The sequence below is a fragment of the Sciurus vulgaris genome (assembly GCF_902686455.1).
Source record: "Sciurus vulgaris genome assembly, chromosome: X".
In the NCBI taxonomy this organism is placed as follows: domain Eukaryota; kingdom Metazoa; phylum Chordata; class Mammalia; order Rodentia; family Sciuridae; genus Sciurus; species Sciurus vulgaris.
Genome location: NC_136471.1, coordinates 43,595,546 through 43,622,169, shown reverse-complemented (window position 1 = coordinate 43,622,169; position 26,624 = coordinate 43,595,546). Strand labels below are relative to the sequence as shown.

Here is a 26,624-nt window from a genome sequence, read left to right as displayed (position 1 = left end):
ATATGAATGTGTAACAAGAAATCCCACCATTATGTACAACTATAGTGCACCAATAAAATTGTGGATAAAATAAATTTTTATTTAATTAATTATTTGTTTCAGTACTGGGAATTGATCCCAGGAGCACTTTACCACTGAGCTACCTCCCCAGCACTTTTTAATTTTTATTTTGAGACAGGGTCTCACAAAGTTGCCCAGGCTGGGCTTGAACTGGGGATCCTCCTGCCTCAGCCTCCAGAGTTACTGAGATTATAGGCACGTGCCACTGCCCCCAGCAGAAATTTTTATTGTTTGGAGATACCATAGAAAAACTTTAGGCAAAGCAACATTTAGAAATTGGGGGAGTGGTTCATTATATATTACCTAAAGGCTCATTTTACAGAAGTTTCAAGTCTTCTGTATCTTGTGTTACTGGAAAATCTTCCCATACCCCCTTGCTCCCAATTAACTCATTTCCTGGGGCCTTTTTAAGCAGTGCCACGGCTGTGCTTCTTGGTCTGTTCTCTGGCCCAAATCAACCTGTACATTCCTTAAACCCAGAAGCTTCTCCAGAGTACTAGATCTCAAGATCTGAGCATCGGAGGAATGTTCTGTGGTCCCCTGCTGTAGAACATTATAAATGCAATTTCATAGAAGCCAGCAACTTTTCAGTCCGGTGTGTTCTGTTCAGTTAAGCTGTCGTTGTTTTTCTTTTAGGCCTTTAAGCTATTGTGCCAAACATCAAAATAACACTTGCATTTTGTATTCAGATCTTGCAACTCATTTGGGGGCATTGTTAATATTTTATAAGAAAATTCGCATTTTTTCCATTCATATTTGTGATTTTCAAGTGTGTTGCTGTGTTGCATTCATAAACATGAGTTTTATTAAGTCTCGGGGCCCTATTTTTTTTTACCCCCGTGGAGGAACACATCTCAAAATGCTAAAAGTTAAAGGGAAAATAGGCTTTGTTATGTGAAATTTCGATTTGCAAGAAACTTGTCCAGGATGCAACTTTTCTGGACTGTAAGGTGTTGCCATACCCAAACTCTGACTAGGATACAGGCAAAGCTCTCAGTAAGGTTTCATGGAGTTTATCACCAGGTACCATCTCAATGGTCACTTTTTGTGGCTGACCAGGATTGTCTGTTCAGAGTGCAAGTAGAGGAGGTGAGATGAGCCAGCAGGATGTTACCTAGAAATGTCTGAAAGTAAGGAAGCCTATCCCATTGGGCCTCTAGGGCCAGCCCCAGAGGCTACCTGGTGTGGTTTAGAATGGCGCTTCTAGCCTCTCTCTCTCACTCCCATTGAAACAGAAGCAACAGAGTGAAAAGGGAAGAGACTGGCAAAACCTCCTCACAGTGGATCAGGGGATTCAAAGCTTCCTTTGAATTTCTCATCAGCTCAATGATGCTGGAAATGCCACAGTTCAGAGGCCCATCAGTAAAACCAAATACAAACCCACCTGGAAATGGTAACTTGATGGCAGTGGTTCCTAAAGTTTCTCGGTATCAATATCCATTCACAGTGTTAAATGTTCAGGAAACTTCCCGCAATAGTAATTCTACTTGAATTTTTTTTCTCTCTACTGACAATCCACAGTTAGGATATTCAAGACTTTTCCTCACAAGAGATACATAGGCCTTTCAGCATACCAGATGCACTGGAATTTATACCTGGGTATAAATGAATAATAGCAATTACCATTTCTTGGGCATTTACTGTGTGCCAGGCATTGTGCTTGGCAGTGGGTTGTATTATCTCATTTAATCCTCAAAATACCTTACTATCTTCATTTACAGATAAGAAATTTGAGGCTCAGCAAAGTAAGTAACTTATCCAAAGAGGGTCACACTGCCAGTAAGAGGCAGAACCTGGAGGCAAGCACCAGTCTGTGGAACTCCCAGGTTGTACTCTTTATTCCTCTGATTGGGGGACTGGCTTTGATGGCAGAGATCATCCTTAGGAGACAGAAGGAATGACTACAGACTTGAAGATTAGAAGACACCTGCATTTGCCTCCTAATTTTACCTAGGGCTAGCCCTGTGAGCAGTAAGATTGAGGTGGCCCACAGATCCCACTCCTGAATCTGCCTCTATGTAAAAATGTTCACGTACTTTGCTACAAACCCTTCCAACAATGCTGACCTTCTTCATAGTCCTTGGTTAACCCAGGCACACTCCATCCCTGGGTCTCTGTGAATGCTGTTCCTTGTGCCTGGCACACTCTTCCCCCTACAGCAATGTGGCTCACTTCCTCTCTTCCTTCAATGCTTTGCTCAGTTGTCACTAAGTGGCACCTTCCCTAACCACCCTATTTAAAATTGCGGCCACTCATCTCCAAACCTGTATTCCTTTTCCTTGCTTTATTTTTATTCAAAGCATTTATTTTCTAAACTATCATATAATTTTACCTGTTAATTTTTTTATTGGCTGTGTTTTCTCACTAAAATGCAAGCTCCTCAAGGAAAGGCATTTTTATCTGCAGTATTCCTGGTATCTAGAACATTCTGGGGGTTGGGGAGATAGCTCAGTCGGTAGAGTGCTTGCCTTGCAAGCACAAGGCCCTGGGTTCGATCCCCAGCACCGCAAAAAAAAAAAAAGGAAAGAAATCTCTAGAAGATTCTGGCATGTTGTAGGATCTCAGTAAATACTTGAATGATTGAATATGAAGGTAGCATTTGACACAGCTCCCCATCCCTGTCATTTATACTGAGATACACAGGACTTAGAGATGAAATAGAAGTTGAGTACATGAGAGAATTTTTGACTTCATGGGTCCTGGAAGACATGAAATGGTAGCACTCTGTGCATAAAATGCCTATGGTTCCCAATCTGGCAAAAACCAAGAACCCATATTCCAGATGGTTCTCGACAGCAATTTTACTCTTTGTGTCCATTGATTGCAAAACACATGACCACAAATCAATCTCAATGTAATCATGTTTAAAATGAATATGGATTTTGTTAATCATTATGACATCTGCCTAACATTTGGAAAACAGTGATACATGTATTCATGAGATGTTTCAGGACAAATGCTTAAATGCATAGTCTCTGATGTCTGTCAGCTAGGGTTTCTTTCCCACTGCTGCAAATAATTACGTGTGCCATCTTGAGCAAGTTGCTTAAACCGTTGCTTCAGAGTCCTTGTCTGCAAAGGGGGGGGGTCTAACAAAAGTGTCGAATATGGCTCAGTGCAAATGAAGATTCAGTGAGATACTACATGTAGAACTCATGTAAAGTGACTGGCATGTAGTAAATGCTTCTCACATTGGGAACTGTTTTCATCATCATCATCATCATCATCATCATCATCATCATCATGGGTTATTGTGTCCTCAGGCAATGCTTACAGGTATATGGATTTGCATTCCTCTTTTGGTACTCAAGGAGGCCTGGATCTGCTGTACTGTGAGCCAGTGCAGCAGACACTAAGTGTTGTTGGCATTCAAAGAAGATGGATTGGACCCAGGGTGGGTAGGGGCATTAGCATGGTAAGAATGGGAAGGGAGACCAGAGCAAGAATGTCATCATGTTAGAACAATGCCTAGATGGATGCATTCAGAGAGGAAGCCAGCAGCTGCATGGGAGGCCTTCCTTTGAAATCCTGACTTAGCTAAAGTTTGCAGAGGAAGACAGAAAGATAGTTATTACTGAATGGAAAGATAAGTAGTACTGAATAAGTTTCAAGTGTCTTCTCGCCTTGGAGTGTTAGTTCTTCAAGCATGGTGAGCCTCCTCTGATCATCACTCTATAGAGCTTTGCATTTCAGTAAGAATTCTGAATTCTAGGTGGTAGCCCATTAGTGGGAGGTTGGGTCTGCTCTGGATAACCTGAACAATTTCTCTGCAGTATTTCCCTGCTAGCCTCCTACCTCAAATGAAAACTCAAGAAAGCTGTTCTGCAGGCTGCATCTCAAAGAACAACCACCTGAGGTCCTGGGGAGAATTGCACTGGATAGCAGGAGTGGGTAGCCAGTAGGCAAGGATGCTCTCCTCTCTGTATTTCATGGTTGTGCCCTGCAGATCGTGAAGCACAGGGTGGATTAACCAGGGAACTCAGTGAGCCCTGGTGGTTCAAGAGATCAAACAAGAAGGAGGTCAAGGATGGAGCTCAGTGTGGGGGTTGGGGGAGTGGTCAACCCCCTGAGGCTACACATTATTAGACAGGAACTAGTCCACTGAGGAGAGCGCACACAAGCTGTGCTCATAGGCTGATTGATTTGATGAGGGACTTGAGTACATTCTGTGATTTTTGCTTGAATTGGGCAATAGAGCCAATTAAATCTCACCTTCCCAAGGAAGAAGCTGGGAACCCCAGCTTTTGGGTTTATTTTAGGAAGCTGATCTTTCTGGAAAAAAAAAAAACTTTAGTGGCACTTGACAATATGCCACAAAGAGGCCACTTCGTCATGACCTTCAGGTGGTAAGCCCAAACTCCTGTGCACGTCAGGAATTTGTGTCCTCAAACTGAATACCTTAAAAAGATAGCTCTTTCAGTCTTGTCCAGATTGACTGAGACCCATACTCATTTCTCCCAGAAGCCTTGACTTCATTCTTCACACCATGCAGCGAACTATTTGTAATTGTCCAGTCCCTTTTGGGGGCCCATGGGGAGTTCTGCTCTGAAGCCTCATTTGCATAGACAAATGCAGATTGACATCTGTCAGCTTAGCACATCGAGTCAAAGATCTGGAGCAGGGACTGGCAACCTTCTGGGCCAATACCCTGGATATTGGATTCAAAAATGACAGTGTCAAATTGGAACTAATTTGAATAGGCTTATCAGGTTAATTACTACAATGTCTCCAGGAACTTAAAAATCCTTGAATTCTTATGCAACCAGAATGCTCCAAGTCTGTTGCTATGAAACTTGGAGTGTAAATTACCATGAATACCATTAATCTGTTCACTAGGAGGTTAATTTGCAATTTGTTGGCAAATCACATGTGGGTCTTATAGAAAGAGTGTGGGTGGTGTTTTTGTGCCAAAGTGTAGCCCCGCCTGTGTTTCTGGATGTGTGTGTGTGCATGCCCATGGATCATTGGGATTGGCATTCTATGGGAACTCACTGCTCCTAGGTCTTCTCACTGATCCCCAGTCTCACCTGGCACTTCTGGCACACCCTGGGTCCTAAGGCATGTGTTTTCAAAGTTGGAGGGCTACTGTGCCGAGTGCTTCTTGGCCCAGTGCCAGCCAGCTTACGAGGAGACATTAGCTCCTCCTGAGATAGGATCTGTAAAGGTGTCCATTAATGCCTCAGAACCATTTGGTTTTTGGAAAGATGTACTTTCCTGTTAATGGCTCTCAAGTTGTTTTTTCATGCAGTCAGACTGCTACAGGCAAAGGAACTGTGATCATGTACAGGAAATAGTATAGGGAAGTTGCCTTGAGTTAGGAGATGGTGATCAGGACAACACGAGGCAGTAGGCTAAGAAGGAAGACTGCTGAGCAGGGCCAAGAGGACTCCAGGGGTACTCCATGTTATTGTTAACAGAGGTGACAGGGTTGGTGATACATACCTCACCCAACTGTATTACCCTGCTCTTCCACAAGGCTGTTACAAAAATTTCAGGATAAAATCCCTTCCTGATTTAGGGGCAAGGCTGTAGGGTATGACTGAAGGGGTGCTGGAACCCCACTTACCCAGAAATCACTCCCCAGCTAGCATCCAGTGCTGTAAATTTCCCTTGGGTGGAGGCATGTAGGATCCAAATATGTTTTCTGGGAAAGAAGACCTAGTGTGAGAGCAGGGCCTGAAGGGAATGGAGACATACAACATCCAAGTTTGCTACTAAGAAGGGATCTCCAGGACAGTCTCATTGCTTTGAGGGCACTCTGAAAATCCTAGGGTGGGAGAAGCACGTGCCTCCATCACAGTAAGGGTCTGTTCAAGGGCTCCCTACTGATATTTGGGAAAAGCTCCCCAAACAGTTCTGTGTTAGAATGGAGTTGGTGTCTCCATTCTAAGGAGAGCCTTAGAATAGTTCTGGGAGGGACACAACTTATGTCAGTTGGAAGAACTTGGGATGCCAGGCAGAAGCAGAGTTAGGGGGCTCCTGGGAGTTTGAAAGCCCTAGAAATCTGACTGCTTGCATGTCCTGGAAACCCTTCCCTTCCTGTCTCCACAGCCCCTCCTCCCAGTTCATTCAAAGACGATTTACTGAGCACCTGTTCCTATGCCAGGCTCTGGAGATATGATAACCAAACAGAGGTCCTGTCTGCCCTCAGAAAATGCACGTTCTAATGGAGGATAGACTTTTAAACTAACTGTGCCTAGGGAGACAGGTGAGGTTCAGAGAGGGTTTCCCAGATAAGGTGACTCAAACTGAGTCCAGAAAGGTAAGTTGGAGGTTGCCAGGTAGACAAGGCAGAAGAAGGCATTCTGGGTAAAGGAACCTCAAGTATGGCAAAGTGTGAAGTATGAAAAAGAACCTTGTGTTGTCTCCATGAAAGGCAAGACTGCCTTCTTCCTAGAGTAGCAAATGCCATTTTCCCTCACCCAGAACGTCCATGGTTGACCCTAGGAGGAGACTGTTGCAGCAGGAGAAAGCATCTGTGAGATTTCCCTTCCCCTGTAACACTGACCCATCTTTGGGGCTATGTAATGCTCCACAATAGTCTCTACATCCTGCTGAAACTTTCAGATAAACCATGTGTTAAAGGCTAAGGGATGACAAAAGGGAAATCAACATGGAGAGTAATAGTAATAAGAATAGCTAACATTTGTTGAACTCTCCCTTGGAGCCAGCCGTTGTTACAAATACATGTGCATACACACACACACACACACACACATATACATATACACACATGTACATATACATATACATATTTATACTCTCTTTTTAAAAATATACACGTTTTAGTTGTAGATGAACACAATACCTTTATTTTATTTGTTTTTATGTGGTGCTGAGGATGGAACCCAGTGCCTCACACACGCCAGGCAAGCACTGACTGAGCTACTTCCCCGGCCCCTATATATACTCCTTTTCTGGGACCTTTATTTTATTTATTTATTTGCATATCGTTCTGAGAATGGAACCCAGTGCCTCACACATGCTAGGCAAGTGCTCTACCACTGAATCACAACCCCAGCCTAGCCTACTGTATACACTCTTTTAATTCTCATAATAACCCCCTGAAGTAGACATGTCAGTAGTCTAATAATAATAATAAGAAATATTGTTGTTTCTGGATCTATTTCACAAATGAGGATCAGGAAGCCCGACTGGACAATCAGTCTTAGAAGGTAAAACTCAGTCATCTTACATTGCTAGGGTCCTCTAGGGGGCCTGTTCTTTCCTCCCAATGCCTGATCTGCCTCTGAGTGCCAGAGGCTATCTCTAACTGTAACAACCCTCAAGTGTGCTCTCCCAACCACTGAGAACCCAGGACAGGGGTGCTTAGCTTCTCTTTTCACCATGGGGAGGAGAGTGGAAGGATCCTAAACCCAGATGCCTATGGGTCCAGACCCAAGTGAATCAGTATACTCACTAGGGGAAGATCAGATGTGAAGCTCAAGAAACATCCCATTTTCCTCTTTATTATTCTTTTAGTAAAAACAACAGCAACACAGTGGTACAAGTACAATATTAAATGACAACTGACACTTCGCCCTGTAATGGCAGTATAGGTAGAGAAGTGGAGACTGGGGTAACCTAGAAAGCCCAACCCTCATCCAAAGGTGGCACTGCTACTTAGTTCCAGCAGATAATTGTTGGACCCTTAAGCACCAGGGTTGTCAGACAGGATTTTTCAAGGGAAGCCAGAAACAGGGATTCTTACATGAAATCTGAGGATTTTAATATTTTAACAATGAAAATTACTCGAAAACACTATGCCGGCCAAACCAAACACTCTTGCTTAGCTAGCTGGATGACCCTTGGTTAAAGTACCTTAACCAATTAAGCCTCAGTTTTCTAATATGTAGAGTAGGGACAATACCAATACTTACTTCAGAAGGTGATTATGAAAACTAAATGAGGTCATGTAACTGGAATGCCTGTCACAGAGTAAGTGATAAATACATGGTAGCTATTAGGATGATTATTATTCCTAGGAGTTTCAATCTCTTATCTGAGGAGCATTTCTTTCTAGTTGATTGACAGGAAAATCTCTACCCTTCACCTCCAGATAAATGCCATGCCTTAACCAGGGGAATTTAGCTCCACCCTTGCAGGCAGAAGATACTGAAGATAAACTTAGACAATTGGCAAGCATATATATATATGGGGAGAGGGGTGTTTTCCTTTCTTTGTACCCTCTCACACACACAGTGCTGTCTGATTTGCAAAGACTGTCCAAGGATGAGGATGGACTGAGAAGTCCTGCAGAATAATTCTCATCAGGCAGAGTGGAGGAAACTGAGGCATGTAACCTAGGCCATAGTTCACGTCCACCCTACCTCAGTAAGTTCTTACTGGGGATGCCCAAGGTTTTTAAGAAAGCTGGTGGCTTTTAAGCCAACTCTTATGTCTATTTGTTTTTTACATCAGGGGTCTCACCTCTGACTATACATTGGAATCACCTGAGGAGCTTTTAAAAAATACTGATGCAGCCAGATATAGTTGTGGACCCCTATAATCCCAGCAACTCACAAAGCTGAGGCAGGAGGATTACAAGTTCAAGGCCAGTCCCAGCAACTTTGTGAGACCCTTTCTCAAAATAATTTTTTAAAGGTGTGGGGATGGAGCTCAGTGGTAGAGCACCCATGGGTTTGATTCCCAGTACCACAAAGGAAAAACAAAGGTTCATGGACCTGTCCCTCAGAAGTTCTTTGACCCCTGACACAATCATAAGCCAAATTGCCTATGTGCATATGTGCACATGTACGCTCTTTTGGGGACCGAAACAAGGCTGCAGAGGGCATTGCAGAAAATGAATGGTGCAAGCAAGTGGGGTACTGTGGGAAAGAACTGTGGGTCTAGGCCTGCTTGACTGGCACACAGTAGCTATACTGCACATCAGTAATCGTGCTCCATTCTTTTCCTTGGGTGGTTGTGAGGATGTAGTGAACTACTACATCATGCATAAGAAAGTGCTTTGCAAAAGCCCAGCCCCGCTATCCACAAGGGAGGACCTGTTATTACAAGGTTAAGGAGAGTGTGGGTGGGGAGGCAACAGAGGCAGCAGGGAGCAGCATTACACATTGAGAAAAGGCCACGCACGTTAACAAAGCAGCTCACAAATGAGAGCAAATTAATACCAGGCCCAGCGAGAACAGAACATTCGCACCACAGGGGCAAAGCACCCATTGGAGCAGCTAGGACTTGGCAGGGAGAAGGAAGTGGGATAACAGAGGGAGGAAGGAGAGAGAACAAGTGAGGGGGATTTTGAGTGCCAGAGAGACTTGCTCTGGCTATGGGCAGAAGAGAACTGATTAGGCATGAAGGAGGGAGAGAAAGGAGGGAAAGAAAACAGCGGCAAGTACCCCAAGTGGATCTGGGGAGCAAATGAGAACACCTGCCATCCCTAGGGGGAGGGAACCAGTATATGTATATTAGGGGGTCAGTGGCAGGAAGGACTGTCCTTCCAACTTCAACTGGATGTAGACCACAGGGCCGAGGGTCACATGGGCAGCCGATACTAACTACAGAGCCAGTCTCTTCCCCACACCCCAGCTGCCTTTTTTTCTTCATTCTGTGAAACACTAGAGACCCACCTGACTCAAAGGTAGGGAGTCAGGCATACCTCAGTTCAGAGACGCTCTCAATGAATCTCCAGAGAGAAGTGAACTCTGAAGTTGGGGGGACATTGAATTAGAGTAGAATCCTAGACAATATTAAAAGTACTCTATTGCCTATGTGGCAGGGGCACTGACCAGTTGGAAGAATAGTCCCTAAAACTGGAACAGTGTTCTAGAGGGTCCCTAATGTGCCAGACATTAATAACCCATTAGTTTCTGAATCAGAAGTGAGCAGGGAGTACCAGGATATTTGCAGGCACTCCGAGAGGCTTGAGGAAACATCTATTTAGCCATCACTAAGGAAGGAATGTAAGATTTGAACAAGCAGGATGTTGGTACAGGTGTTCCATGGGGAGATGTCGACCCTGATCCCAGGGCAGATGGAATCAGTCCTGGGGAGCATAAGGGATTCATAGGCAGATAGCTACAACTGAAAAACCTGAGGGGTCCTGTCTGAAAGACAGGGTAGGGGCAAAGGAACAAATTCTCCCTTTGCACCCAATACATAGAATTAGTCAGCTACTGGCTACACTGTTAAATAGCAATGCCAGGCTCATACCCATAGTGCCAACCCTATGTCTGACTCCCATGCATGCAAAATGCCATGCCCAGTGTCCTGGAATCGGTGTGCATTCTTGAAGGAACATCAGTCTGTTTCATTGCTAGAGAGCTCAGAATGTGAACCCTGGAAATCAGCTAATCTAGTGTTCTTTTGACATATGGGGAAACTGAGGCCTAGAAAGGAGAAGTGTAGGACCATATGTCTAATTAGTGCCAGAGCTGGGGTAAGCAGCAAGCTGTCCCTGCTCCCAGCCTGATGTATTTTTATTGCCTTCTTTGCTATTATCCCAAGTCTTCATTATATTTGAGGGAAAATGCCAGACTATCCTCAGGGCCAGCCTTACACATAGGTAAACATGATGTGATCAAATGTATCTCCTCGATTGCCTGTCATTGTGCCTGGAATTTTACCATGAGTGATTCATGCCTTTGGATCTTGAGGCTTTCTACTCTTTCAGGGGGATAAAAATGGGGGATTTACTGACAATCAGCAAGAGAAAGGTTTTGCAAATTAGATCCACGTTATACATTTGGGAGAAAGCAGCAGCTGCTGGTCTAGAAAAGAAGATGCAAGGCCAAGAAAGGATGGGAACTCAGGGAAGGATGGGAACTTGGAGCAAGGATCTGAATCCAGGGCTTAGGCCACCATGATGGGTCAAGGTAGGAAGGAGTATTTGATCCACTCACACCCAAAGCTTCCATCGAGCCCTGGCTTGGGTACTCAGGAAATGTTTCCCCAGGAGACTGTATTGTGTCCCAGGAGGCCTGAATCACTGCTGTGTGGCCCATGCTGGGAAGAAAGACGGGAGAGTGAAGGATAACATCAAGCTGTCTGGAGTGGCTGCGGGGGCACTTTATTAAGAGGCGCAGCCTGGGTGAGATGGATGTGACAAGGGAACCTATGAAGACATCGAGAGGAGCCTGAGCCACAAGAGGGATGGATGGGTTCTGAGGCTGCCAAGGAAGGCTGGGTACAAAATCTGTTCTGTGCCTTCCTTAGGAACCTGCTGGCTGTTGGTACCCTGGCCCAATGCTAGGGTGCTTTCTGTCACTCTCTCTGATTTCCATTCAAGTTCTGTTCCAGGGCTGTGCAGTATAGATCAGGGCTTGGCTGTGGTCCCCAGGTTCCTGAACCTTCCCTGTTCCTCCATCAGTTCTAGCATTTTTATATCCAAGGGAGTTCAGTGTGACAATCTTGTGAGAAGGGAAAAGGGAAGTAGGAGGCTAGTGAATTTGTCTGGAAACTGGTTTTTCCTAGCAAGACCCTGTTTCCTTAGAGTGCGTGTTTGTTTGGAGGAGTAAGGGGTGGAGAAGAGTGCATCTGGTTCTTTGGGAACCTATCTTGAAGCTGTGTTTGCATAGCAAACATACTACAGTTGATCCTATCTTGGGTTCTGAATTCTGAGATCCAACAACTCTGGATCAAAAATATTCCAAAGAGCTGGGCATAGTGGCACACACCTATAATCCCAGCAGCTTCAGAGCCTGAGGCAGAAGGATCACAAGTTCAAGGCCAGACTCAGCAACTTAGCGAGGCCCTCAGCAACTTAGCAAGACCCTGTCTCAAAATAAATAAAAATAGCTGGGGATATGGTCCAGTGATTAGTCACCCCTGGGTTCAATCCCCTGATCCCCTGTACAAAAAAATACTTCAAAGAAAATCATGTTTGTTTTGAACATGTATAGACTTTTGTCCTCATCATTATTCCCTAAGCAATATAGTATAACAAACTATGTACAGAGCTTTTGTGTTGCATTAGGTATTTTAAGTAATCTAGAGAACACTTAAAGTATATGGGAGGATGTGCTTAGGTTATATAGAAATACTACACTATTTTATATAAGGAACTTTGAGCATCCTTGGATTTTGGAGGATGTCCTGGAATCAATGGCTTGCTGATACAGAGGGATGATTATATTGTAATTTAGATTGTAGATATATTTGGGGTGACTTGTAGGGGCAAGCTGAGCGAGCTAGTCTCTCCCAGTCTTCACTACTTCTTTGGTGGATCTCAGCTATTGGGGCAGAACACAGAATCACTCATGGCTTTCTCATGACCACCCTCTGCTGTCTGACATGAACCCTGTGCTTCCTGAAGGGAGAGTCTCTGGGGGCCTCAGTCCTGGAGATAGATAGGCTCAGGTGGAAGGAGGAAGCTGCTACTGCCAGAAATCAGAGACCTGGAGCCAAGACTGTACAGCTAGTCCCATTCAAGTTTCAAAAACAATCTCCCCGGCTTAAGGCCAGGTCATCACTAACCTGTGTGTCACAGGCATCACTGAGGGAGAATGATATTTCACAGAGCAGGGACTCCAGCCCAGATGCAGGCTCAGTGATTTGGAGAAGATGGGCTTCGGTGCGATCAATTTGGGAGAGTCAGCCAGGATTTCTTTTAAGCTTTACTTCCCAGAAGCCCCCTCCCACCTTGGAGACAGACTAATCACTGACATTTGTCTAATGGCTTTATACTTTTCAAAGCTCCCTCACATCCATTATCTCCATTGGGCCTCTCATACACCCCCATAGATTAGGACTGGAAAGTGTTATTATCCCTGTTTGACCAACAAGAAAACTGAGGTCCTGAAAGGACATATGACTCATCCAGGGTCACACAGCTATTTAGTGAAAGAATAGGACTTCAAATGTTTTCTAACTTCCAGCCCTTTGATCTTTCCACCTCTGATGTGGACTCCCCCACAGTTCTGTGGATGTATGCTGTCCCTAGCACAGTGCCTGGAAGAAAGTAGATGCTTATAAATATTTGGTACATTTATGATTGAATGTATAAGCAAGGGCAAGGCAAGATGGAATGCAAGTTCTACAAGGGCCTTTGTTTTTTTGGTACTGGGAATTGAGTGGGGGCTGAGGATTTTTATCACTGAGCTACATCCCCAGCCCTTTTAATTTTCATTTTGAGACAGGGTCTCTTTAAGTAGCTGCGGTCAGCCTTGAATGTGCAATCCTCCTGCCTCAGCCTCCCAAGTCGCTGGGGTTATAGGATTACCGTAGACACCAAAGAGCCCAGCTGCAAGGGCTCTTTTTTAAATGATCAGAACAGAATAAGCATGCTGTGTTGTTTCATCATCTTGACCAGAAAGGAAGAAGTAAAAGATCTTTCCCATTTCACAGATGTCATTGCCAAGTTATGAACATTAGGGGAACTCCATAGGGAAGCCATGGGGGGCTTAATCTCCCCACAAGACTGACCTGCACTCACCCTTTGCAGGGAAATGAATACTGTGGATCCTCATTCCAGAAGCAGGAAGGAGTCAGTATCAACCCAATGGAAAGAGGATCCTCCTCGCTTTGTTTCTGCAAGCCCCTTCTTTCCCCAAGTCTCCAACTAGTGGCTTCCTGCAGTTCTGCTGGGAGGGGTGTCTGAGAACACTAGTTGCCCACTGCTTTAGAACCTTAGCACCCCCACTTCTTGACACTTCTAGCATAACCCAGACTTCACAGGCTGAGAGCTGTCCTTCTGGAACACCACCTAGACCCAGGCTCCCCCCCCCCCCTTTCCTTTTTCTGTCTTCTATGGGACCTAGCACATAGTAGGTGCATAATAAATGTTAGATGAATAAATTTGTTCTCATGGTAAGGAGGTCTCTCCCTGGCTGTAAGCACTGCAGTCAGGATTCTGCCTCCCAGGTCCTCACCCAACCTTCACAGGTAAACTGACCTGATGTTGCCACTTATTCCCCTATTCCAGTCAGAAAAGTAGGGAAACAGAAGGTGAAGACACAGATATTTGAAAGATGCTTCACAGCAACACAAAGTGGCTTTTGAGTCAGGTACTTTGAATTTGATGTCTCTCCAGTTTCAAATCATGGACCAATCATTCAGTAGCTGGTATATGAGGGAGATGTTCACTCTGCTCCTCTGTACAATGGAAAGGATGTTGGAATGACAAAATGAATGTAAAGCACAGTGCCCAGCACTTAGTTAAGTGTTCAACAAGCAGCAGTTGGATTATCCGCACACCTCTGTCCCCAAAGGAAGGGGTCCTCCAGGGGGCGCCCACTGCCCCGGCAGCCAGATTGCGGGAGGGTGAGAGACGGCAGACGCGGTATTTATCAGTTCCCTTCCTAGTTCGCCACCTCAGCCAAGGCTCTGGGGCAGAGCCAGTCGTCTCCTACTTTATAATTCTGGTCACAGCAGGGGCTGGGTTTCTAAGGCAGGCGTGATCTTTCTCTTCTTACAGACGCTGCTCGCTGCCGCTGCTGTCAGTGCTGGGCACAGCTAAGGGCAGCGTGAGAGGGAGACGGTAAGAGGGTTCCCTGGCTGGGCTGTCACCCAGCCCCGGCCCCGAGAGAGCCTGGACAGTAAGTGCCGCGTTCGGAACAGCCAGGTTGGGGTTCGCCTGGGAAAGGACCAGAAAGCGGGGGTCGGTGGGGTTGGGTGATCTGCAGCCAAGTGTCAGGGTCCTCGCCGGCCCCCCAAAGTGACTTGGGGGCAGTTCTGGCGTGGGCCCCCTCCTGGGTGCTCACCTGCTCATCACTGCAGAGGATGAATGGAGTTGCGTTGGGAGCCCACATCCTTCTCCATCCCCCTCAAAGACCCCCCCCCCCCCCCCCCCCCAGAATTCGTTGTGGTCGCCAGGCAGCCCAAGGGTCCCTTTGCGGTGCTGCAGAAGAGGAAATTTCAAGGCAAGATGCGCGGGGCTGAGGTTTTGGACAGAGGTGGAAAAGTAGCCGCGCAAGCGGGAAGTTTTCCTACTGGGGTGGGGGAAGTGGGGGGAGGAGGGAAAAAAGAGGTGAAGAGAGCGAGAAGCTGGGGAGCAGCCCTTCCAGTTGCTCCGAACCCACCCTCCCCGCCAGCCTGCAAGGTCTGGTCCCTGAGGGGAGCCGCGCATGGGAAATGCCAGGGACTTCTAGCTGCCCTCCTCCAGCGCCTCCTCTTTCCCAGGCACCGTGGCTGGCCTGCCCTCCTGGGACCTTCGGCTGTGGGGGCAGGGAAGGGGACAGGTGATGCCTCAGCGTTCTCAAACCCCACGGGGCTCAGAAGCATGACCACCCTACTAGGTGTTGAATTAATAATGTGCAAAAGCTTACCTGCCTCTTTCTTTTCTTGGCTGTATTAAATTCTGGGGAGAGGGACCTAGGCCTGAGATCACAAAGGCGAGTTTATCTTAAGTCAGTCCTTTCTCTGAGAATGCCCCAATCTCCCAGCTGTTCTTCCATCCAGAGCCACTCATGTGTGCAAACTCTTTACCTAACAGTAATAAGAATTCGTGTACAATAATAAGAACCATAGCCCACATTTGCTCGGTGTTTTCTGTGTGCAGACATGCTTTTAAGTGCTTATATGCATTATTTTATTTAATCTTCACAACAACCCAGTGAGGTAGATACTATTATTCCCATTTTACAGATTAGAAAATTGAGGCAGAAAAGATCCCAAGCCCCAAATTCTACAGCTAGCGAAGGGCAGAGCTAGGATTTCAGTCCTGTCTGACTTTGGCACCCCCCCATAAATTCTGGAAATATGAAATGTTGGCTTTAATAAAGTAGTAAAACAGAACTTGATTTCTGTATGGCAAAGCTTTTTTATTCTATAGCTCTGAAATTAGGACCCATGCCCTAAGGGATTTTAATCAGTTTTCAATTTACCCCTACTACCTCCTGTGGAGAAAGTCAAACCAAGTGGGCTATTAGAAGGTGCCCAATAATACTAATAGTGGCTATGGAACACTTACTTTGCACCAGCACAGTTGGTCTATTTAACATTCCTGTAGGTATTTTGAGGTAGGTGCTGTCATGAGTCCAATTGTATAGATAAGGGAACTGAGGCTTAAGAGTTGAAATAACTTGCCACAGAATTGGGATTCCAGCCCAGATCCAGTAATTCCAAAGCCCAGTTTGGAACTTCCCTTTTGCAGATTTGTGTGTGAGGCAAAGGTTTGGCTTCCCTACAGCCCCCTCTCCCCAGGTACTTACCCATAGCTCTGCACTATTCCTCTCCATTACCTAGCCCCCTTTCACACCAACGAAGGTTGGCAGAGAAAGGACTTCTAGAGAAGATAGAGTGTTCTGCATGGATTTGGATTTTGTTATCGTACTAAGTGCCGTGCCTATAACATCAATAAGTTGTTCTGCTTTATAAGTTTTATTAATTAGACAAGTGTCTGGTCTGCTGGCTTGGAGTTGTTAATCCGATATTATGGCTCTATCTGAGTACCTCTGTTAGGAGTTATTTTCTGAAAAGTTTTTAGAGCTAAATTTGCGTACTGGTAAAGCCATCTTCCCCCGCTTAGGGAGAGAAGGGGCTTGTTTCTCAGCCAGGATTTCAGTAGTAGAAACTGCAGTCTATGCATGAGTAATAATGTTGCTGTGTCCTCCCCATCCCCACAGCATGGTCCCTGTGAGCTGAAACCCGAATGTGGTAAGTCCTGTGGGGCTGCCCCTATGGGTCACATCTGGCCCTGCAGTTGGATAATTTGTAACTTCCCACCATCCCCATATGGCCTGTCCATACAGAGCCTCACATGGACCCTCTCTATTGTGGGCATAGGAGGATGTGTGAGCTTCATGGCTTTGGTTTCCATTACTAAGGCTGGATCCCAGTGCAGACGCCGGTGGTCTACCCTTCCTGCTCCTCCCACAAGAGGGGTCCTTCCACGTGCAACTTTGTGATGGTGCATAAGACATATGGCTGTTGACCCCGGTGCTGAGCTGAGTCTCTCATTGTCTCTGTGGCCTCTTCAGAATTCACTGCATCATTTTATAAGGCCACATGAAAGGAATCAATGGGGAACAGTGCTCAAATTAAAGTTTTGCCTGAATTTATTCTGGTTTCTTCTTTTAATTGCAGACAAATACCTAGAGGTTTTCCTCCTACCAAATCTTCCTAACTGTTCATTTGCTGTCACATCTGACATTCATTTCCTGGAATGTCCTTCTCACCTTCACCGCCTGGGGTAAAGGGACTCTGCTGTCAGTCACAGTGAGGCGGAGGCTACCTTCCCCTGTGCTCCCCCTGTGGAGCAGGTGACACTTGATTTTATATTTATTTACATACCTTCCCCCACCTTAGACTACAAACTTCCTGAAGGCAGAGCCTGGGCACATGTAGGTGCTCAGTCAATTTTTGTCCCATAAATGAATGAAGGTGTGAGTTATTACATCTGAAAGCTGGTGGAGGTAGCCCCTGACTCACAGCAAGGGACTCTGCTAGCATTAATTCCCTTTATAAGAAGGAGAGTAGAAGCAGAGCTTGCATTATTCTATAACAGAGAGCCCCAGCTCTGTGGATTTTTATCACTGGAAGAAATACATTTGAATGCCAAAACCTGAATGCTTGGGGAAAGTCTTTCCTGGTTAATAAAATGTTCTTGGGAAACAGGGTTCCCCTCCCCCTCAAAAAAACATTTTTCCTTACTATTTTTGAATCTTTCTAAAAGACCTGGGCCTGCTTTTCTACCTTAGTCTGGGAACTATCATTAAACATGGGTAGGGATCCTGTAGGTTCTCAGGACTACTCAGGATTCAGTTTGTCCTGAGCCTGGTCGTAGAGTGGGACTTAATCTTCTCCCATAATCCCCAACACTTGTCTATTCTTGCTGCACCCAGAGTCAAGCCCATGGGGCCTTTGAGGCTTATAATTTCTTTGTTGCTCACTTCCAGGAAACAAACACACAACATGGGAGAGGTACAGGGTGTTTGAGTGCTAATTCATGCCCTCTGAGCTATTAACTCAGCAGGTGCTCTTGCCCTTGGCTCTTATTCTTAGGTAGAGGGTTCGCCAACCTCACTCCCCCTTTTGTGACCCCAGTTTTGGAAAGACTTTATCATTCCTTTCTCCCTCTCAGGAGGAAGATGCAATTAGGCAGAATCAAAGGTGTCTCATCCTGAGGCTACAGTTGGCATCTCTGGACACCTACAGAGGGGTCACAAGACTTTACCAGACCTCTGTTCACATAGTCTCCTTTTTCTGGGGGCTTCTTGCCCCAATTCCTGTTCTTCCCCTGGAATTTGCTGGTTGCACAGGTTAGAGAGAGTACACAGGAAGTTGCTGGGGGCTGCTCCCTCATAGGAGTTCAGCTTGGCACCTGCTGAGCATAGGGCCTGGGCTTTGAGTAGCACCTGCATCATCTCAGGCATCTAAGCAAAGCTTTGGGACAGGTGTGCCTTTCTCTATCTAACTCTATCTAACTAGACTGGCCTCTCTCCTCACACCCCCCCTTGGGGGCACTGGTGAGGAGGACCTTGTGCCCTGGCAGAGCTCAACATGAGAGATGAAGCAAGGGAAAGGCCTACTCACTGTATATGCTGGGTCAGCTACAGGATCTTGCTTCCCAGCTAATCTCTTTCCCACTCAGGCTGTCATCTTCCTGCTTTCTGCCACATACTCTCTGTTCCCTTTGGTCTCTGAGTCTGTTCTCGATGCCCTCCCTTTCAACTGGCCCAAGCTATAGTACCCAGCTGTAGTCCTTGTCTAGAAACCCTCCCCCTGCTGCTTCTGGAAATCTACAGAAGGTTTACAAGAGGTAAGTAAATCACTTCCAAGGTCCCTTCCAACTCTGAGATTTTCTAGGAGTTGACCAGAGTCAGGGGATGAGGATATCCAGGCTGTTGATGCCCAGCAGCCTCACAGAGAGGAGAGAGATGGCACTGCCAGCCAGCTGAATAGGCCCTCATTTGGCTTCAGGAGGCTTTGCCCAGAGCCTTGTGCAGCCAGTGCCTGCCAAGTGGCCCCCAGAGGGGTGCTATTTGAGCCCTGGGTCTTTGGCTGCTGGAGGCAGCTACTTGTTGGGAAGTTCCCAGAAGCTCCTGCCCACACCTGCTCCCCTGTCCGCCCTCCAAGCTTTGTTTACAGTTCATCCCTTGGCAGACTAAAGGCTGGGATCCAACAGAAGAGACAGCTAGGTGGCCAGGGACCCTCTCCTGGCTTGGCATTCCGTGCCAGAGCTCTGTGGCCCAGCCTGGCCTCAGAGAGCTGGTGCACTGAGGGAAAGTATTCAGGCCTGCTGCTCCTTTCCCTGCCAATCCCACTTTTCCCATCATGACAGTTCCCTCCCACCTGCAGAAATTCTCCCCCTTCCTATTTGGCTCCTCTTGGTCTCCTCTTTCACAATAAAAATTCAGTCTCCAGTGACTGGGAAATTGGCCTAAGTCAAGAAGGTGTCCTGGGTCTCTCCCACATGCTGTTTCAATTTGCTTCTTGATCATTACATCCCCATCTGTGAAATGGGTAGGGGGCGGTCATACTGTCAGTATGGCATAAACAGTCCCCCTGCCCCCCGCCCAGAAGAGCTTCATCACCCAAAGTTCTCTACCAGAAAACTCTTATTTCCACTTGGCCCTTGAGCAGCAGCAGGAACCCTCAGGGCAGTGCTGGGGACAGCTTGAGAGCATTCAGAGAGCAAGTAAGGAACTGGAAAGGGTCCCCCAAAAGCTAAGACACCCAGAGTTGGCAGCACAGTATCTCTATAGTGTTTGCCTTCCCCAAACCTGTCCTTTGTCCTTCACTGCCTCCGAGGCCCTGTTGTCTCTTCTCTCCTCTTATGTCTTGTTTTCACTGCCTCTCCTGGCCTTTCCCTCTTGGCTCTGGCTGCCCCCCTTTCCTGCTCAGCTCTTTCCCTCTTGCTTGTCTTTCCTTTCATTCCTCATCTTTCCCCCTCTGGCTCAGTCACTCTGTTTCTGCCTCCTTCAGAAATACTTGGTGTGGTACATGGACGGTGGGGGCTGGGGTGCCCAGGGCTCTTCAGAGTGACATGACAACTCCTTCAAGCTCCCATGAATATTTCATGGCTCCAGTTCCCCCTCAGTGCCTCAGCCAGTGACAGGTGAGTGGGGGCTAAAATGCAAGGATCTCCCTACTAACTCCACCACAGCTCAACAGCAGCAACTTCAGACCTTATGACCCAGAGTGCCATATGGCATCAGCTTCACATCTGGCACAGCCCTCACATCTGTCACCCGGCTGGCAGCCACAGCAGGGGGGGGGTTAGGAGTGTGTCTGGGCCTATTAGACAACATGTCGGAATCTATTGACTGTGTAGCCCCTGAGGGTAGGAGAGGGAGGAGAAAGGGGAGCTGCTCTTAGACAGGGTCCCCCCAGCTTCCTCTCACAGGCTAATCTCTTAATTATGGAGTTGCTCTTTTGCTAGGTGACGCCAGCCTCCCAGGTATTTGTGAAAGGACAGATCACCTTGGTCTCCCTTATGACCTGCTAGGACAGGTGACAGGTGTTTCCATTCCAGCCCACTGGGGAAAAGCTATTATATAGACAACCAGAAAAAGTAATCCAGGCACCAGCAGATTTTCCAAAAGATGCTGCTCTAGGTTCAGTTAAATGATGAATTTGCAGGGCCATAAAAGACCTGTAAGGTAAAGAGGGAGGCATCCCCAGAAAGTAACCAATTCATCTACTTAGAGATTCAGGAGTGAGAAGGACTATCCAATGCCACCCTACCCATCCTACCACTTCTTGCTATTAATACTGAAAGGGTAGTTTTCTACCTTTAAAAAGTTCCTTCTCTGTAGCTGTTTGATTTCCCACCCTCAAACCCCTAAAAGGGATGAAGCTGTCTCCCATTTCTTCTTAGATTATAGCCTTGGACAATTCCTTTGACTCCATTATCTCCCTACTTTTGTCTTTGGCCAGAGATGTTTAGGGGTTTCTCCTATGGGCCAGACTCCTCATCTGGAAACCTGCCTTTCATGCATTAAGACACAATAGTTAGGCATTTGATACTGACTTGCATGGAGCAACCAAATCAATTCTGGATGCCTCAAAATCATTCCTATCCACCTATGTTTTGGTCCACGTAGAAAATACTTAATGAGCATCTACTATATGCCAGGTGCCAGTAAGTAGTGGGGTTATACTGTTGAACAAAAGATACATAGACTCCCACTCTTATGGGATTTACAACCAAAATAAACACTAAATACATAGTTACAAATTATGATGAGTCTCATGAAGGAAATGAAGAGGTTGTAATAATAGAGAATAACCAGGCAGAGTTTCCAGGAAAGGCCTCTGTAAGGAGGTGACATTTAAGCAGAGAGCTAAAGGATAAAAGATCAGTCACATGAAAAATGAGCAAAAAGGTTTCCAGGAAAAACAGGGATACCAAATGGGCTGGCCTTAAGGTAGCAAAGAGCTTGGGTGTGTCGAGAAACTCAAAGGAGGCCAGAGGGGCCAGACTAGAGTCAGCTAGGATAAAAATAGTATTGGGGAAGGGGGTGGCAAGGAGGGCAGGAGGAGATTACACAGGGCCTGTGAGACATGGAATAGGACTTTGGTAATTATTCACTTGCGGTGGGGGATGGATAAGGGGTTTTAAGTAGGGGTGTGACAGGCTCTAACCTTTACTTTTGCAATTGCTGTAGAGACCAGATTTAGAAGGGACAGAAGTAATACAGGGAGACCAGTAAGTAGGCTGTTTCAGCAATCTACAAGAGGGATGATGGTGGCTTACATCGGTGACAGCCATGGAGATGGAGAGAGCTAGTCAGATTTTGCATGTGTTTCGAAGCCACAGCTGTCACTGAGAGATTGGACATGGGGAATGCAGGAAAAGGGAGAGACTCTCAGGTTCCTGGTTTGTGTCATTGAAGAGATGATGGTGCCACCCACTGAAATGAAGAATTACAAGAAAGGCCTAGGCTTGAGCTGGTAGTCACCAAGAATTCAATTTTGACCATGTTAAATTTGAGATTCCTGTGAGATATAAAGGTAGAGTTGTCAAGGTCTACGTGTTTGGGAACTCCAGAAATGGTGTGGTTAGAATGCAAATTTGCAAGATGTCTACATGTAGATTGTATTTAATAATACTCTTTTTTTTTTTTTTTCTTTTGGCAGTACGGGGATGGAACCCAAGGTCTTGCACACGCTAGGCAAGTGTCCTACCACTGAGCTATATCCCCAGCCCTTGTAGATTGTATTTAAGTCCAGGGGACTAGATGAGATCACCTTGGAAAAGAAAGAGTAGAGTAAGAAGAGAAGACCCTGGACTGAGTTTGAAAACCTCCAATATCCAGTGCTTAAATAGGGAAAGATGAAGGGACAGTAGCCAGAGAGGTAGGGAGACAGTGAGGAGACCGTCACAAAACCAAGAGAGGAGAATGTGTCTGAAAGGAGGGAGTGGTCTGCTGTGTCTACAGCTGGTGAGAAGCTGGGTATGATGGGGACCAAGGGATGACCTTGAAGCCCAGAGGGAACCTTAACAACAGCACACCTAGCATGATAGATGTGGAAGCCAGATGATAGTGCATCAAGGAGGAATAAAGGGATGAAGTAGAGACATTATGTGTAGAACACTCTTGAGGATTTTTCCGTGAATGTGAAAAGGAAAATGGGGGGGCAGTAACTTTTAAGGGGGATGTGGAGTAGAGAGAGGTGAATTTCATTTGTTTTCTTAAGAATGGATGATTTCCATCAACATGCCAGCACCTTTCTGGAGACATGGAGAGATGGATAACTTAGGGAAGAGAGTAACTGCCCAAAGAACCAAATCCCTGAGAAAAAAGGAGAATGTTACCCAAACATACATGAGGAGATTTGTCATAGATGGAAGAAGAGACACCTCCTCCATTTTAATAGGTGGGGAAAAAATAAAACAAAGTATAGTTATATACAGGGTAGTGCATAGATTTGATGGTGGTAAGATGAAGGTGTTCTCATCAGACGACTTGTTTTTTTTTGAGTAATATATGAGATGAGGTGTCTGGTTTTTTTGTGGAGGGTACTGTGGATTGAACTCAGGGGCACTGGACCACTGAGCCACATCCCCAGCCCTATTTTGTATTTTATTTAGAGACAGGGTCTCACTGAGTTGCTTAGGGCCTCACTTTTGCTGAGGATGGCTTCGAACTCATGATTCCCTGCCTCAGCCTCCCATGCTGTGGGATTACAGGCATGAGCAACCATGCCCAGAAGCTGAGACTTCTTGGAATCTCAAATGGGGAGGTGAGGAAAATTGAGGAGAGAAAGGGAGCTATTAAATATGCACTTTAGAGGGAGAGAAGATGGTGACCAGAAAGCTTGAGAATCCATACCAGGTTTGAAATCATGAATTTAAAAGTGAAAAACATAAGATACATAAGTATTTGGTTTCCCTCCAGCTACCTTCAGCCCACTCTAAGGCAGGCATGGAGAATACAAATAACTGAGTTCATGAAGGACTGCGGTTTTACAAGGCAAGTATAACACAGGAAGAGGAAATAAGGGAGTCGAAGATGATTACAAGAGAATGGTCTATTGCTAGATAGACTGGAATCTCCAATGTGAACATAAAGGGAAGTGAAGAGAAGAACGAGCTTGAAGGAGAGTGTTTTAGTCAGCTTTCTCACTGCTGTGACCAAAAGACCCAACCAGAACAACTGCAGAGGAGGAAAAGTCAATTTGGGGGCTCACAGTCCCAGGGTCCCAGTCCATAGAAGGCCAACTCCCATTCCTTAGGACTTGAGGTGAGGTCGAACACCATGTGGGAGAGTGTGGCAGAGGGAAGCAGCTCACATCATGATCAGGAAGCAGAGAGAGAGAGAGAGAGAGAGAGAGAGAGAGAGAGAGAGAGAGAGAGACTTCACTTGCTAGATACAAATATATATTCCCCAAAGCCACACCCCAATTCCCACCTCCTCCATCCACACCCTACCACTTCAGTTACGACTCAGTTAATCCCTATCAGGGGACTAAATCACTCTTAAACCCATTTATTTCTCCTCTGAACCCTCCTGCATTGTCTCACACATGAACTTTTAGGAAACATCTCACATCCAAACCATAACACAGAGTTAAGAAAGTGAATAACTAGCTTGGTGTGGTGGCACATGCCTGTAATCCAGACAACTCAGAAGACTGAGGTAGGAGGATGGCTAGTTGCAACCAACCTCAGCAACTTATGGAGGCCCTAAGCAACTTAGAGGGACCCTGTCTCAAAAATAAAAAGGGCTGGGGATGTGGCTCAGTGGTTAAGCCCCTCTGGGTTCAATCCCTGGTACCAAAAAAAGAGAAAGAAAGTGAATAACTAGGGAACAGTACTTATAGAAGTCTCCCTGAAAAGGTGATATTTGAAGCTGAGACATGAAGATTGAAGAGTTGACCAAAGAATGGATGAAGCAATTTCTAGGAAAAGGGGATACCAGGTGGGAAGTGAATAGGTGATCATAATGTATTCGGGCGATTTCTTGCAGTGGGAACCCTTGTGGAGGGAAACTGGCAGGATAGATGGTATAGTAGAAACTGGGATGTTGGCAATGGAAATTTGAGAGGCAGTGTATGGCCCAAAGTCCAGGTGGCTGATAATGGAGTGAGTTAAGTGGAAGAAGCAGTCGTTAGATCCTTCCTCATCACCATGTGGATGTTGAACTCACCAATAATGATATCAAGAGTTGGAGTGGGCACAACTCTTCAGATGGCTATTGTGGAAACAAAACAAAACAAAATAGAGAAAATGATAAGTGTTGGCCAGAATGTGGAGAAATTGGAATCTTTGTGCATTGCTGGTGGGAATTTCAATGGTACAGCTGCTGTGGAAAACAGTATGGCCATTTTTCAAAAAATTAAACACATATAATTACCATAAGATCTGGCAATTCCACTTCTAGGTGGAATTTCGCTTTCAAAAGAAGTGAAAGCAGGGACTCACAGATATTTGTACAGCCATGTTCACAGCAGCATTATTCACAATAGCCAAAAGGTGGAAATGACTGAAGTGTCCAGGGACAGATAAATAAAATGTGGCACATACATGAATTATTATTGAGTCTTAAAAGGAAGGAGGTTCTGATACATGCTAAAACACAGATGAACCCTGAGGACATTACACTAACTGAAATAAGCCAAACTCAAAAGGACAATAATTCCTCTTATATGTAGTTCCTTCAGTAGTCACATTCATAGAGACAGAAAGTGGTTACTTGGAGCTGGGAGTAAAGAGAATGGAGGGTTAGTGTTTCATGAGGACAAAGTTTCTGTTTGGGAAGATGATAATGTTCCAGAGGTGGATGGTTATGATGGTTGCCTAAGTGTGAGTGTAATTAATACCACTGGACTGTATGCTTGAAATGATTAAAATGGTAAATTTTATGTTATGTATATTCGACAATTTTTTTAAGAGAGGCTGGGTGCGGTGGCATATGCCTGTAATCCCAACAGCTAGGGAGGCTGAGGCAGGAGGATCGTGAGTTCAAAGGCAGTCTCAGCAACTTGGCGAGGCCCTCAGCAACTCAGTGAGAACCTGTCTTGAAAAAAATAGTTTTTAAAGAGGGCCAGGGATATAACTCAATGATTAAGCACCCTTGGGTTCAATCCCTGGTACCAAAATGAGTAAATAAATAAAAATATAAAAATGAGAGATAGAGTCAGAGGGAAGAACAGATGTCACTAGGAATTAGGTAACTATGGGGTCTACCTAAGTAGTCTGTAGGTAACAATGAGGAGGAAGAAGGAATGGTAGTGATGAGTAGCAGGCAGGTTCCTCAAAGGAAGAGGATTTTTTTGCAGAAGGAAGGAAGAATAATGGCCTGCAGGCAACATTAGCAAGCACGAAGACACCTACCTCCCCTGCAGGTCCTGAAGGATTTGACATTTGAGAGAGAAAAACAAAAACAAAATTTTAAAAAGCCAGCCTACACTTAATAGGGCTGGTGGGGAAATAGTATCCTCGAGAAATAACCAGGTCTCAGTTGGGAAAGAAAGTGATAGGCACTTTCAGAGAATAAATTAAGACTATAGGACAGTTTGTTATTGACTGAGCATTCCAGAGGACACGATGGAAGGGTTGAAAAGGGAAGAGAAGGGTGGGATTAGAGTATGAATAGACCACTGCAGTAATCTTCTCTATCCATGATTTCAATTTCTGCAATTTCAGTTACCTGCATTCAACAATGGTCTGAAAATATTAAATGGAAAATTTTAGAAATAAACAATTCATAAGTTTGAAATAACTTTATTATAGTATATTGATATACTTGTTCTGTTTTGTTATTGATGTTAACCTCTTACTGTGCCTAATTTTTAAATTTAACTTTATGATAGGTATGTATGTACAAGAAAAAACATCAGATAAATTGAGTTTGGTACTATCCACAGTTTATAGAGTTTGGTAGTATCCGCGGTTTCAGCCATCCACTGCAGGGTGTTAGAGGATGAGGATGAGAATCTGCACTCTGAGGAATGGCCGGAGACAAGGAGAGTTCTTTTTGTTGGTGACTGAAGTTAATAGGAATGTGAGGCCTGATGGGATGAGTCTCCCATACTAGAGAGTGTGCTTCTAGGCACATAAGAAGTCCCTTTATGGCTAGGATCCCTGATATGTCACTTGTTGCTGTGCCGGCTTCAAGGGAGTCTTCTCTTACAGATAGCACTGGAGCAGCCCTTAGTTCATGTGGGGAGAAGTAGTCTACTGAATATGGCCACTGAGCCAACCCCATTGCCTTCCGGAA

The 26,624-nt window shown here is 45.5% G+C and overlaps 1 protein-coding gene across 6 annotated transcripts in view; it reads left to right on the top strand.

The window, feature by feature from the left end:
- FRMPD3 (FERM and PDZ domain containing 3) overlaps positions 1-26,624 on the top strand; it is a 143,264-nt gene that overhangs the window by 38,708 nt on the left and 77,932 nt on the right. Inside the window, exon 1 of one of the 6 annotated variants that reach the window (XM_079123703.1) lies at positions 14,351-14,552. The exons of the other annotated variants lie outside the window; for them this stretch is intronic. The gene's annotated coding sequence lies outside the window, so the exon portion shown is untranslated. Of the gene's footprint in view, positions 1-14,350; positions 14,553-26,624 lie in introns of those variants that run through there. 6 annotated transcript variants of the gene reach the window in all.